General features: G+C 44.9%; 1 pseudogene; it reads right to left on the minus strand.

Annotated features, from left to right (window-relative positions):
- Positions 1 to 1,185: 1,185 nt before the first annotated feature.
- Positions 1,186 to 11,885, minus strand: LOC111979650 (myb-related protein A-like; annotated as a pseudogene).
- Between the last annotated feature and the right edge of the window lie 3,378 nt (positions 11,886 to 15,263).

The raw sequence follows: 15,263 nt of genomic DNA on the forward strand, positions 1-15,263 counted from the left end.
TTTGGCAAGTCGTGAAGAGGCGACTCCGGATGCCGGCCTTCTAGGCAGAGTTGCAAAGAAAAAGCCATATCTCAGACTGACCAATAAAAAGAAAAGATTAAGAGGGGCAAAAGAACACAGACACTAGACAGAGGAACTCTGCAGAAAACAATCATTAAATGCCTCCAACTTTCTCTTGCTATTATGGTCTTCAAGACTTCAATTTATGAATTTCTCTTCATATACACGTATTAAATAATACGTGCTAATGGAGCACATTCAGAATAAGGTTTTTACATAAAAATARGTAAGTATGGTAAGTACCAGTTGTAATGAGTATGATGGGAAACAGAGTGCTGGTTTCAAGCGCAGAGCGCAGCAGGTGTTTATTTAGTAAAGGACCACATGGGGAAGCAGGTAGCAGGTTCCAGGGACATGCAGAAGGTCATACACAGGGAATCCAAAAAGGTAACAGTACAGGCAGGGAAAAAAGCTAATAATGTAGTCCGGGAAGTCAGGCAAGAGATTGATGACAGGAAATCTGATAGGCAAATGTACAGGCAGGGAATAGGCAAAAAACATTGTTTGTGAGGATGGCCAAAAACTACGCTACACAGGAGGACTAAAACAGAAATTAACAGCGCTCCGAATAGAATGTGTACAAAAACAAACAATACCTCACAATGATGGGGTGCAATGAATCGAACTAAATAGTGTGTGTAAATGACATACAGGTGTGTGAACAGGTGATCAGAATTCAGGTGATTGGGATCTGGAGAGTGAGCTGCGTTCAGGGGATCTATGTGTTTGAGAGTGTGAGCTGGAAAGTGGGCTGGAAAGTGAGCTGCGTTCAGGGGATCTATGTGTTTGAGAGTGTGAGTTGGAAGCAGACGTTACACCAGTATGTAAGTACCAGTATGGTTCATTGGCTACATGTGGTCATGTAATTTTCCTATTAACCTCTAAGCAAAAACAGACAAATAAAAAATACAGGTGGTTGTTTTGTGTAAAAATAAAAGTAGGAAATCTGATGTTTTCTACCTACAGTAAGATTGCCTAGTAGTATTATACATCTGGGTAAAAATTATCTGAGTGACTTTTAGCTAGCTTGGTCCCAGATCTGTTTGTGCTCTCTTGCCAAGTCCTATAGTTAGTGTCAAGCCATACATCACAAACAGTAGGACCAGGCTAACTGTTGAGGTCCTGTCAGAGTACCAAGGTCCTGTAGGCACAGCCAGGTGTCTGGGAGCTGAGGAACTTTCTGCCCTGCTCATCTACTATCATCTGGTCATCAGTCTTCCCAAATACCACAGCCTCACACTCATACTCACAGCTCACCTGAAACGATGATACATTTGTCAGTGTTTCTGATGGTAACTTGAATACTGAATGATCTTCTCACTGATCCTCTCCGCTCACATTGAGGTGTTCTTGGGAGTAGAGTTGAGCACTGGCAGTCCTTACTCCAGGGTTCCACAGCCAGGGATTTCCTAACTCTCCTGGACGATGCGTCAACCTGGGTTATAACACATGGAATGGACAGAACCCTGATTTTATTTTATTTCCATCTATGTTTTATACTCATATATTTGTTGGACGGCACTTTGAAGGCATTACCTCTCATGTTCTATTTAGTCTGCTTGTTTTTTGTTGAATGTGTCTGAAGCACAGCTATAACCCTAACATAATTGCCCTAAGGGGACAAATAAAGTTACTTGAATGGAATTGAATTACTTCATAATTACTGGGGACAAATCTCTACAGATGATTATGGGGTTAGGATACCTCATGTTTCCAGGAGGAGCAGAAGCCAGCCTGTGTCTCTCCATTAATTAATATATCCACCTCAATCTCCTCTCTCAGCACCTCTTCCTCCAGGTAGGCCAGGGACCGGGGCTGCTGCATCTAACAGAACACACACACAGAGAAGCATGAGCAAGGATGCGCNACAGCACCCATCCTCATCCATCCGGACCCCTCGCATCAATTTGTGGTGGAAGTGGATGCTTCGGATGTTGGAGTGGGGGCCATCCTGTCCCAGCGCTGTCTCTTATACACATCTAGATGTGTATAAGAGACAACACTCACACACATACACACACACACACACACAGGTACAGTTGCATAGTACAGCATCCCCTTACACACTGAACAAAATACAATACACTAAATAGACAGAAGACATTAGTTATAAAGGTGTCATTAATGTGTTATAATAAACATACCATAATTTTCAACGGGCCCTGCATCTTTTCTTGGGTGGCCGTGGCAATCTTGAAGGGCTTTTGAGTTAGTGGCATGGAAAGCATGACAGCTTTACGAACCTTGGGGGTCCTGAACATTTGTAACACCGACAATACATGTATGGTGTATATGAGAAAACTTCTGGATGTAATTAAATATCAACACAGAACTTCCCTAGAAAACATACTTACCCGGCATTCTCTTTCCAATGCTTGTGTGTTTAGTCCTTGTGGAGGGGGGTGGTGTTGGCATGTTTGTGACCAAGCACTGGGGTGGACGTCAGAGCCGGGTTGTCTAGAGTCAAATCCTCAACTTCAGACARGTTGAAAAACTACAGAGAAACAAAGACAGAACCATGAAGCAAATAGGGATTCATAGTTTTGGCACCATATACTTACTTACAGTGGCAAGAAAAATAATGAGAACCCATTGGAATTACCTGGATTTATGTATAAATTGGTTATCAAATTTGATCTGATCTTCATCTAAGTCCCAACAATAGACAAACATAGTGCGCTTAAACTAATAACACACAAAMGATTGTATTTTTCTTGTCTATATTGAATACATCATTCACAGTGTAGGTTGGAAAAGTATGTGAACCCCTAGGCTAATGACTTCTCCAAAAGCTATTTGGAGTCAGGACTCACCTAACCTGGAGTCCAATCAATGAGACGAGATTGGAGATGTTGGTTAGAGCTGCCTTGCCCTATAAAAAACACTCACAACATTTGAGTTTGCTATTCACAAGAAGCATTGCATGATGTGAACCATGCCTCGAACGAAAGAGATCTCAGAAGACTTAAGGTTAAGAATTGTTGACATGCATAAAGCTGGAAKGGGTTACAAAAGTATCTCTAAAAGCCTTGATGTTCATCAGTCCATGGTAAGACAAATTGTTTATAAATGGAGAAAGTTAGGCACTGTTTCTACTCTCCCTAGGAGTGGCCGTCCTGCAAAGATGACTGCAAGAGCACAGCACAGAATGCTCAATGTGTCACGCCCTGATCTGTTTCACCTATTCCTGCGATTGTCTACACCCCCTCCAGGTGTCGCTTATTTTCCCCAGTGTATTTATCCCTGTGTTTCCTGTCTCTCTGTGCCAGTTCGTTTTGTATGTTTATTCAAGTCAACCAGCGTGTTTTTCCCATACTCCTTTTGTTATTCTCCTTTTTCTAGTCCTCCCAGTTTTGACCCTTGCCTGTTTCTGGACTCTGTACCTGCCTGCCTGACCATTTTGCCTGCCTTGACCACAAGCCTGTCTGCCACTCTGTACCTCCTGGACTCTGATCTGGTTTTGACCTTATTGCCTGTCCACAACCATTCTCTTGCCTACCCCTTTGGATTATTAAACATTGTAAGACTCCAACCATCTGCCTCCTCTTTCTACATCTGGGTCTCACCTTGTACCTTGATAGTACGAACTAGCCATGACAGACCCAGCGGACTTGGACCAGCTCCGCCACTCTGTCACCCTGCAGGGAGCCACCATTAGGAGACATGAGGAGTTGGTATAGGGCCTTTTGGAAGGGCTCAGGTTCTTGACGGAACGCCACGACCATGGGTTAAAGGCTATTATGGAGCAAATCAGGGAGTTAGCTCAGAGGCTACCTGCCACCTCTGAAAAAACCCAAACACCCAGTAATTTTTTCCCTATCTGTGGTGAGTTTGTACAGCCTATCCCGACTCCCCGAGAACCCCGCTTACCTCCTCCAGAGTGATATTAGGGGAATCCTGGTACCTGCTGGGGTTTTCTTTCTCAGTGCTCACTTATTTTTGAGCTACAGCCATCTTGGTTTCCTTCAGACAGATCGAAGATAGCGTATATTATTACGCTAATGTTGGGAAGGGCTACGGCAGTTTGGGAGCAACAATCTGCCATTTGTGGTCATCTGTGGGAATTCATGGCAGAAGTGAGAAAGGTATTTGAGTCTCTGGTTTCCGGGAGAAAGGAGGCCAGTAAACTGCTTGACTTACGTCAAAACTCCCGTAGTGTGGCAGACTACGCAGTTGATTTTCGCACGATGGCTGCAGAGAGTGCCTGGAATCCGGAGTCTCTTTGAGGCTTCCTCAAGTCGTCTTCCTCTGGATGTTAGCAAGACTGTGGATGTCTCTGCTATCCCCACAGAATACCATGACCTCCTGGAAGTGTTCAGTAAGGCACATGCTACTTCCCTTCCCCTTCACCGTCCTTATGATTGTGCCATTGATCTTCTCCCGGGCACTACACCACCTTGGGGTCGATTATATTCTCTGTCTGGACCAGAGACCAAAGCTATGGAGGAGTACATAGAGGAGTCACTGGGGCCACTGGGGCCGTCCGTCCGTCTGCATCTCCTGCATCTCCTCTTTTTCTTTGTGGAGAAGGACAAGACCCTGCGTCTGTGCATTGACTACCGAGGACTTAATGACATTACTGTCAAGAATCATTACCCCCTACTTCTCCTCTCCTCTGCTTTTGAACCTCTCCAGGGTGCCACCATATTTTCCAAGTTGGACCTTCGAAATGCCTACCACCTGATTCGGATACGCGAGGGGGATGAGTGGAAGACAGCCTTCAACACAGCCAGTGGACATTATAAGTACCAGGTCATGCCATTTGGACTCACCAATGCCCCCGCTGTTTTCCAGGCTTTGGTCAATGATGTGCTTTGGGACATGCTAAACCGGTTTGTATTTGTACCTTGACGACATCCTGTTTTTTTTCCCATCTGCACAAGAACATGTTCTTCATGTCAGACAGGTCCTTCAGCGCCTCCTGGAGAGCCAACTGTTCGTGAAAGCCGAGAAAGTGCAATGTTCAGATGGATCCTGGAAAGGTGAAAGCAGTGGTGGATTGGCCTCAAGCAACGTCCAGGGCGCAGTTGCAACAGTTTCTTGGGTTTGCAAACTTCTATACCTCCGTTTCATTCGGCACCCTGGCGACCCCCTCTCGGCACTCGACTCTCCCAAGGTACCGTTCAAATGGTCTCCAGCTGTTGACAAAGCCTTTGTGGACCTGAAGCATCGGTTCACAACAGCACCCATCCTCATCCATCCGGACCCCTCGCATCAATTTGTGGTGGAAGTGGATGCTTCGGATGTTGGAATGGGGGCCATCCTGTCCCAGTGATCTGCCCAGGACCAGAAGCCTCATCCCTGTGCCTTCCTGTCCCATCGTCTCAATCCTGCTGAAAGGAACTACGATGTTGGCAACCGAGAATTCCTGGCGGTGAAGATGGCGTTGGAAGAGTGGATGCACTGGCTGAAAGGAGCAGAACAGCCATTCCTGGTCTGGACCGACCATAGAAACCTGGAATATCTCCGTACAGCCAAGCCCCTCAACTCCAGGCAGGCCCGGTGGGCCCTCCTGTTCACCAGATTTAACTTCACCATCTAATACCGCACACGGTTAAAGAATGTGAAGCCTGATGCCCTCTCCCGCCTATACAGTTCCTCTGCCACACCATCGATCTCTGAAACCATTCTCCCTACCTCATGCCTTGCTGCCACTGTTGATTGGGGTATTGAGAACCTGGTCTGCGAGGCACAACGCTCCCAGCCTGGACCTGGAGGGGGCCCGGCTAACCGGCTGTTTGTCCCTAATCCAGTCCGGTCCTGGGTCCTGTAATGGGCTCATTCCTCCAGGCTGACCTGTCATCCAGGGTCCTGTCGTACACTAGCCTTCCTCCGACAATGTTTCTGGTGGCCCACAATGGTCCCTGACGTCTCTGCCTTTGTCGCCGCATGCACAGTGTGTGCACAGAACAAGACTCCACGGCAAGCTCCTTCTGGCCTCCCTCAGACACTACCGGTCCCTCATCATCCCTGGTCTCATATATCTCTGGACTTTGTCACTGGGCTCCCTCCGTCTGATGGCAACACTGTCATTCTGATGGTAGTCGATCGGTTCTCCAAGTCCGCCCATTTCATCCCTCTCCTCAAACTACCTTCTGCCAAGGAGACGGCCCAGCTTATGGTGCAGCATGTCTTCTGGATCCATGGACTCCCGATAAACATGGTCTCCGATCGGGGTCCTCAGTTCTTGTCTCAGTTCTGGAAGGCATTCTGCACCCTTATTGGGTCGTCGGCCAGTCTGTCATCCGGATTCCATCCCCAAACTAACGGTCAGTCGGAGCGAGCCAACCAAGACCTGGAGACCACCTTAAGGTGCTTAGTCTCAACCAACCCCAATACCTGGAGCCGTCAACTTGTCTGGGCGGAGTATGCCCAGAACACCCTTCCCAGTTCTGCCACGGGACTCTCCCCTTTCGAGTGCTCCATGGGATATCAGCCTCCACTCTTCCCGGAACAAGAGCAGGAGGTCAGTGTACCCTCGGCCCAGATGTTTGTCCGCCGCTGTCGACGTACCTGGAGAAGAGCCAGGGTGGCTATTCTCAAGACCAACTCCAGGTATCGTAAACAAGCAGACCGTCGCCGGACCCCAGCTCCCCGCTACCGCATTGGGCAGAGGGTATGGCTTTCCACTCGAGATCTGCCACTTCGGGTAGAGTCCCGCAAGCTGTCTCCTCGGTTCATTGGTCCTTTTCCCATCTCCAGAGTCCTGAGTTCCACTGCTGTCCGTCTTGTGTTACCCAATTCCCTCCTTATTCACCCTAGGGGGGGGGGGGTACTGTCACGCCTTGATACAATGAGGTTAAAAAGAATCCTAGAGTGTCAGCTAAAGACTTACAGAAGTATCTGGAACATGCTAACATCTTTGTTGACGAGTCTACGATACGTAAAACACTAAACAAGAAAGGTGTTCATGTGAGGACACCACGGAAGAAGCCACTGCTGTCCAAAAAAAACATTGCTGCACGTCTGAAGTTTGCAAAAGTGCACCTGGATCTTATTCTGAAATAAAATATTCTGTGGACAGATGAAACTACAGTTGAGTTGTTTGGAAGGAACACATAACACTATGTGTGGAGAAAAAAAGGCACAGCACACAAACATCAAACCTCATCCCAACTGTAAGGTATGGTGGAGGGAGCATCATGGTTTGGGGCTGCTTCGCTACCTCAGAGCCTGGACAGCTTGCTATCATCGACGTAAAAATGAATTCCCAAGTTTATCAAGACATTTTTCAGGAGAATGTTAGGTTATCTGTCCGCCAATTGAAGGTCAACAGAAGTTGGGTGATGCAACAGTACAACGACCCAAAACACAGAAGTAAATCAACAACAGAATGGCTTCAACAGAAGAAAATATGCCTTCTTGAGTGGCCTGACCTCAACCCGATTGAGATGCTGTGGCATGACCTCAAGAGAGCAGTTCACACCATACATCCCAAGAATATTGCTGAACTGAAACAGTTTTGTAAAGAGGAATGGTCCAAAATTCCTCCTGACCATTGTGCAGGTCTGATCCGCAACTACAGAAAACGTTTGGTTGAGGTTATTGCTACCAAAGGAGGGTCAACCAGTTATTAAATCCAAGGGTACACATACTTTTCCCACCTTGCACTGTGAATGTTTACACGGTGTGTTCCACAAAGACATAAAAACGTATAATTGTTTGTGTTTTATTAGTTTAAGCAGACTGTGTTTGTCTATTGTGTCACGTTGGCATGAAGGATCGGGAGACAGATGCAGGAATGCGTAATAGTTGTTTTTATTAAGCCCAAATTACAGTGTACCGTGTAAAGGCACAGGGACAAAGACCAAACAAACACGTAACAAAAACACAGGGTTGAAACCCCAACAAAAGAGCGAGGAGTACCTCGAATAAATAACACCAACGGACAATGATTATCACACGGGACGAGACCCGTAATCATCTGCGCAATCCACAAGGGCACGAAAGCCCAAAACACACAGCAGAGGTACTCACACGCACCAACGGACATTGTAACAATAATCGACAGACAACGGAAACCAAAGGGCGCACTTATAAAAGTACTAATCAGTGGGAATAGGGGACAGGTGTGCGTGATGAAAGTTCCGGAGGGATCCGTGACATATTGTTGTGACCTAGATGAAGATCAGATCAAATGTTATGACCAATTTATGCAGAAATCCAGGTATTTCCAAATGGTTCACATACTTTTTCTTGCCACTGTATATCACAAACGTACTTAGTTGTATTTCACAAACATACTTTAATATCATACATCATAGATCAGTGGTTTGCATAATGACTTGATGGTGTTAGATTAGATATTATTTGAACAGAAAATCCTACCTGGGAGGGAGAGAATGGCAGTGCTTTGACAGGAGAGATCCTAGGTGAGGAGGTGCTGTTGTCCAAAAAGGAGGTGCTGTGACACTCACTGGCAGGAGACTGCTCCCCCCTCTCCCTCCACCTCTTCAGGATGGAGGGAGGTGTGCTCAGCTTGGTCAAGGTGGGTGAAGAGGCAGGCATCAGCTCAGTGTAGTTCTTACTCAGGTCAATTATGTATGAGTCATCAAAATGGTAGCTAGAGCCTCCTGGCATCCCCACCTGGGAAACAGACGACATCACTTCCTGTTACAGGGGCGAAGTAATTTCCTTCAGGCTGAAACTGGGCACCTCACTCCAAGCCACTGGGTCCTACAGGGTCAGTCCAGACAGAATGGGATATTATTGACATAAACGTGTATAACACAATGACTATGATTAATTGTGTTTGATTGTTAACCGGAATTACCCAACCTAACAGTGATCTATCTGTATGATAAATAAATTCAATGATGAAACAGTTCCTGAGTCCCAAATAACACCCTATACAGTGTACTACTTTTACCAGGGCCCATGGTTTTACAGTTTTACAACACGACAAAGAGACAGGAGGAAAAAGAGCAGAAATGTCACGAACAGGGACACTAGAGGAACACTGACTGAGTCTATGAGCTTCAGGGTCTCTGTGAACTCGAGGATGGTTTGTAGGGAGTAGAGGACAGCGCTGGCCTCCATGGTCAGGAACCTGCTGGGGGACACAGGGGTGTAGAGAGCTGAGCCATGGCCCTCCGTACTTTAGTCCCCCAAGCTGCTCAGGGTCGTGTTGGTCAGGCAGTCGAGTAGTGACACTGAGTGCTGTGGAGCAGGAGGAAGCGAGAGGTCAGGGATAGGTTAGCTCTGGTCCATGGTGTTACATGCAGCTTGCTGATGCTGAAGGCTCAGCGTAAGCAAGCCGTACGTAATGCCCTGGACCAGAGCTAGYCGAAGGTTAGAACCAGAGATGAGTAGGGATGTGAGGGCCAGGAGTTTCCCAGATGAAATAATCTGCCCGGGAAAAACTCTTGGCCCTAAACAGGATAAGTACATTTACCAATGTAAATATAATGAGACTACGGGTGGACATGAGCAGGAGCAGGTGCCTCAGTTTCATTCCAAAACTTTAACATGAACTGTACATTTATGCACAGAAGGGAAAATCTACATGATTTTCATTAGAGGTCCACTTCTATCCAAAGAGGCCTCACAGGTGTTTTGAACAGCTAGCCTGGGTGCCAGTATGATTCTGCCCTTGCCAACTCCTCATGCAACTGTCATGCCAAGAGAGTAGCTGTTGCTTTGGCAGCAGCAAATGGGGATCCATAATAAATACAAATACAAGAATTTTCATGTTTGGCTTAATCTCCCGTGGGCAGATTCTGCGTGTACAGTAGACCGAAAGAATCTGCCAGGACTGAATGGGATCAGGATTGGCCCAAAGGCGGTGCTTAAACTGCTTCGCCTCGAGTGCTTTGTGCGTTTTCCCACACGGATGGTAAGGGGGGGCTTTGGCTGAGAGTTTCCTTTTGCGAGGGCTGCGACCTAGTTTTTGCCGTAATGCTCAATTTCTAACTTAGAAATGAATCACGCAGCTGACCAAATTACGCATGATTTTACCTCTAGGTTAACAGAGATTATGTTTGGTTTGACAATGACAGCAATGGAGTTGGCAAGAGCAGAAACAGATGATGAACAGTCACTGCTACTATGAGAAGCTGTTAATGATGACTCACTGCTAGATACTACAGTATGAAGCAGGGAGGGACAGGATGGTAGCAGCTAAGAGGGGCAGCTAACCGGAAGTGAGTGAGTGGTCCCGTGTGGCTCAGTTGGTAGAGCATGGCGCTTGCAACGCAAGGGTTGTGGGTTCATTCCCCACGGGGGGACCAGGATGAATATGTATGAACTTTCCAATTTGTAAGTCGCTCTGGATAAGAGCGTCTGCTAAATGACTTAAATGTAAATGGAGGATGGGGAGCCGGTGGGAAGGGTGGTAAGGATATGTTCTAGAGCGTACTACACTATAGACTACACACACAAGGGTTCTGTCTTACACAGGAAGATGCCCGACTCCCGACATRGCTCTCAGCTGCCATAAGAAGCTGCTTGAGTTCCTTAATTCTCTGCTCTTTATTGGTCAGTGAACGACTCCTGGGGTACATGCAGCCCGGGAGATATTGGTCAGGAAAAGGAAAAACAGCTAATTTTCTAATTTTCAAGTCTTATTCCTCTCCTACTTAATCACATAGGAGCTACTGTACGATGGTGGTAGGGGAGGGGTTCACTTGCAACATGGTTAAGCTAAGCTAAGTGAGTGCAGAGATGGGACACTCACTGGGACAAAGTAAGCAGTTTCAGGAACACTGTCCATGTACTGGCCATCCAACAAGCRAAGGGAATATCCTGAAATCTACCAAAACATAGCAAAAAAAACWGTGTCATAAGATCAACAAACAGTTTGGGATTGATTTCATCCTGATTTCAGTGGTGATTTTCAATTCAAACACTTGGCTATTGTTCAGTCTAGTTGATTGTGCTGACTGGTAGAAACCATAGATGGGTGCTCAGTGATCACCTTTGTGGGGATAATCATGGCATAATGATTCTGGCTCCGCAGGAGTCCCTAGAGGAGCAGGGGGACTTGGTCCTTCTCTTGATGGGAGCCTTGGTCTTGTAGATCTGTGTCGTGACATCCTGCAGGTAGACCTCATGCTCCACCTTCCTACGCATGGTGGAGTTCCAGTGATTCTTATAGAGTTGTCTCTCCTATGGGGGGATTCAGACCAAAGAAATTGAATAAGAACAATATTATGTTCTATATTGTTAACAGTATATTGATTGTTATTTGTTATATATCTCTGCAATTCAGACAAATTAAATATTTGATCAATCTTTAAAAAATATATATATATTTAACAAGGCAAATCAAAATTCTTATTTACAATGACGGCCTATCAATCATGAGATTGACTGCATATCAGAGACTGCGTCCAAAATAGCACCCTGTTCCCTACAGATCCCTATGGGCCCTGGTCAAAATGTGTGCACAGAGTGTTATAGCTTGTTATAACAGTGCTCTAACTTATAAGAGTGTTATTACCTGCCAGGCAGCAGCTTAGATTCCTCAGTCCAGCGGTTCCCGATACGTTTGTGAGCAGCGTATATGATCTGGTCCCCCTCCTGAGTCCAGCACGACTTCTTCACCTTAGGGTTAAGGTGGTTGTGCCAGCGCTCCCGGCACTGCTTGCCGATACGCCCGTGCAGATGCTTGGCAATGATGGACCATTGCTTGGGGCCATACCTGTGCACAGATACATTTACACACGGCGCGTTTCAAAGTTTAGCATGTGATAAACCTATTTGGTAGACAGAACACACAGAATAGAAACTGTCTTCACCCTCTCATCTTCCTCCTTGGTCCATGGACCTTTCACCGTCTCTGGGTTGAGCACCTTTTGCCATCAATGCTGACACTGAGAATCCATGTAAATAATATTTGCTGGTCTGTGGTGTGTAATGAGGAGCAACAAGGCTCTGCACTTGACGCATTTATGAAACGACTTATTCCAGTTACTAATAAGCACGCACCCATTAAGAAAATGACTGTAAAAACTGTTAAATTCCCTTGGATTGACGAGGAATTGAAAAATTGTATGGTTGAGAGGGATGAGGCAAAAGTTATGGCAAATAAGTTTGGCAGCCCAACTGATTGGCAACGTACTGCAAATTAAGAAATCATGTGACTAAACTAAAGAAAAAGAAACAACACTATGAAACAAAGATAAATTATTTAAAGAATAATAGTAAAAAGCTTTGGGGCACCTTAAATGAAATTTAGGGAAAAAAAGCCAACTCCGCTCCTTCATTCATTGAATCAGATGGCTCATTCATCACAAAGCCCACTGATATTGCAAACTACTTTAATGACTTTTTCATTGGCAAGATAAGCAAACTTAGGAATGAAATGCAAGCAACAAACGCTGACACTGCACATCCAAGTATATCGGACCAAATTATGAAAGACAAGAATTGTACATTTGAATTCTGTAAAGTGAGTGTGGAAGAGGTGAAAACATTATTGTGACAAGCCACCGGGGTCTGACAATCTGGATGGAAAATTACTGAGGATAATAGCAGACAATATTTCCACATCTTCAATTTAAGCCTACTAGAGAGCATGTGCCCTCAGGCCTGGAGGGAAGCTAAAGTCATTCCGCTACCCAAGAATAGTAAAGCCCCCTTTACTGGCTCATATAGCCGACCAATCAGCCTATTACCAATCCTTAGTAAACTTCTGGAAAAAATTGTGTGTGACCAGATACAATGCTATTTCACAGTAAACAAATTGACAACAGAATTTCAGCATGCTTATAGGGAAGGACACTCAACAAGCACAGTACTTAAACAAATGACTGATGATTGGCTGAGAGAAATTGATGATAAAATGATTGTAGGGGCTGTCTTGTTAGACTTCAGTGCAGCTTTTGACATTATCGATCATAGTCTGCTGCTGGTAAAAATTATGTGTTATGGCTTTACACCCCTGCTATAATGTGGATAAAGAGTTACTTGTCTAACAGAACACAGAGGGTGTTCTTTAATGGAAGCCTCTCAAATATAATCCAGTTAGAATCAGGAGCTGTTTAGGCCCCTTGCTTTTTTCAATTTTTACTAACGACATGCCACTGACTTTGAGGAAAGCCAGAGTGTCTATGTATGCGGATGACTCAACACTATACACGTCAGCTACTACAGCGACTGAAATGACTGCAACACTCAACAAAGAGCTGCAGTTAGTTTCAGAGTGAGTGGCAAGGAATAAGTTAGCCCTATATATTTCTAAAACTAAAAGCATTGTATTTGGAACAAAACACTCACTAAACCCTAAACCTCAAAATAAATAATGTGGAAATTGAGCAAGTTGCGATGACTAAACTGCTTGGAGTAACCCGAGATTGTAAATTGTCATGGTCAAAACATATTGATGCAGTAGTAGCGAAGATGGGGAGAAAATGTTTTTGATGCATGCCAACAAAGCCACTACACAACACAACACTAAACAATACATTAATTGCACTATAAGGGTGACAAACGGTGCCGACAAACTGTTAGGACCTACATAAAGCTGTCCCAACATGACATAATGATGTCCCAACAGTCCCTTACCACTGTTACACCTAGCTATCACCGGAGCCTTGTCTGGCAGCAAAACAGCTGGTATGGCTGACTTGCTTAAATAAATGTGGTTTCTATTGACAATTGAGATGTACAAACTATGGCATAAGGGGACGACGAGCGGATAAGAAGCAATCTGTAATTTCGATTAAGATATTACTGAGCGAGCTTGGACAGACGTAGTCAATATAACTATTTGTTCAGCACTTTTGAAATGTACAGCGACAGAATTCAGAACATGGGACGTTCTGACAATATTCTCCCTGTACACCAAGTCAGAACCGTAGGATAAATACAGGGGGCATATAAGCAGACAATAAAAGCTCTTACAATATTAAATGATTACATTTTTCTAAAACAGGCTATAGGCTACATGTGCACCACCAAGTCATACCAGTAGGCTAAATTATGAGGGGAAAAGGGACCAAATTATTAGGGTGAGGTACATGGGCTACTAACAGCATACTACACAACATACACTTAGCATTACTTTCTTAGCTACAGTATACATATCTCCCTGGCATATTAAATCATTTATGCAGTAGCATACGGGACACTTTTGGACTCGCCTTGTTGTGCTGTGCTCACTTGAACAGGAAGGTGTCATCAAAGTCTGGCATTCTCAGGATTTTTGGCTCCCGAGTGGCGCAGTGGTCTAAGGCACTGCATCTCAGTGCTAGAGGTGTAACTATAGACACCCTGGTTCGAATCCAGGCTGTATCACAACCAGCTGTGATTGGGAATCCCATAGGGCGGCGCACAATTGGCCCAGCGTCGTCTGGGTTTGGCCGGTGTAGGCCGTCATTGTAAATAAGAATTTGTTCTTAACTGACTTCCCTAGTTAAATAAAGGTTAAAATGTGAAAATGTATCTTCATTATTTCTCTTCATATGACAAATATTAAAAAGGATTTGTCAGTAGATTGTTGACTTGATTCATGATGACAGCTAGCTTGCTAGCTAAGATTTTGAAAGTATGATGTTGACATGATCAGTCCATTCAAAGCTACTGTAGATGTAACGTGGTCAATGACCTTGAGCCTTCTTGGATGGGCACTTCTAATGTAACTCTATTGCAGCACCCAAGGGGCTTAAATTTTCTAGCTCTACCCGTAGATTTTGCGGTGACATTGGGTCCCCATGAGTGACAGAACACTGAGCCAATCACGGCGCAACTAGAGAACATTACCAACCACTACGCTCCTTATTTTCTGCTGTCTACCCAACCATCACAGAAGGCACTGAGCTAGGCTGAAACATTTTGGAACTGCCTTACTCAAGAGAGCAAAAACGAGACCAAGTTTGTATGCGGCTTTATTAACTCAGCGATTTTTTTTTTTATAGATTTTTTTTTAACATTGTTTGCAAACTGATGTGACACGTATTAATGCCAAAATAACATGCAAAACAATCAAAATAATAATAATAATTTGTAGCTAATAGGTGCGGCTCAAAACAGGTGACCTGCCCTGAATGACACTGCATTAAATACTCTTTTCTCAGGAGTTGACAAGACAACTCAGTCAGTGCAGGTATTACCTCTTCCATCGACTTTCTGTAAAGGCTTCTTGGGACATCACCTCAATGCAGCCATGGGCATCCCCAACATCCATGAGAAAGGAAAGACCAATAAGGTTAATATTACAAGCCAGGAGATGATAATAATGTTCACAGGCGACAACATACACC

Source organism: Salvelinus sp. IW2-2015, linkage group LG19 (genome assembly GCF_002910315.2).
Source record: "Salvelinus sp. IW2-2015 linkage group LG19, ASM291031v2, whole genome shotgun sequence".
In the NCBI taxonomy this organism is placed as follows: Eukaryota; Metazoa; Chordata; class Actinopteri; order Salmoniformes; family Salmonidae; genus Salvelinus; species Salvelinus sp. IW2-2015.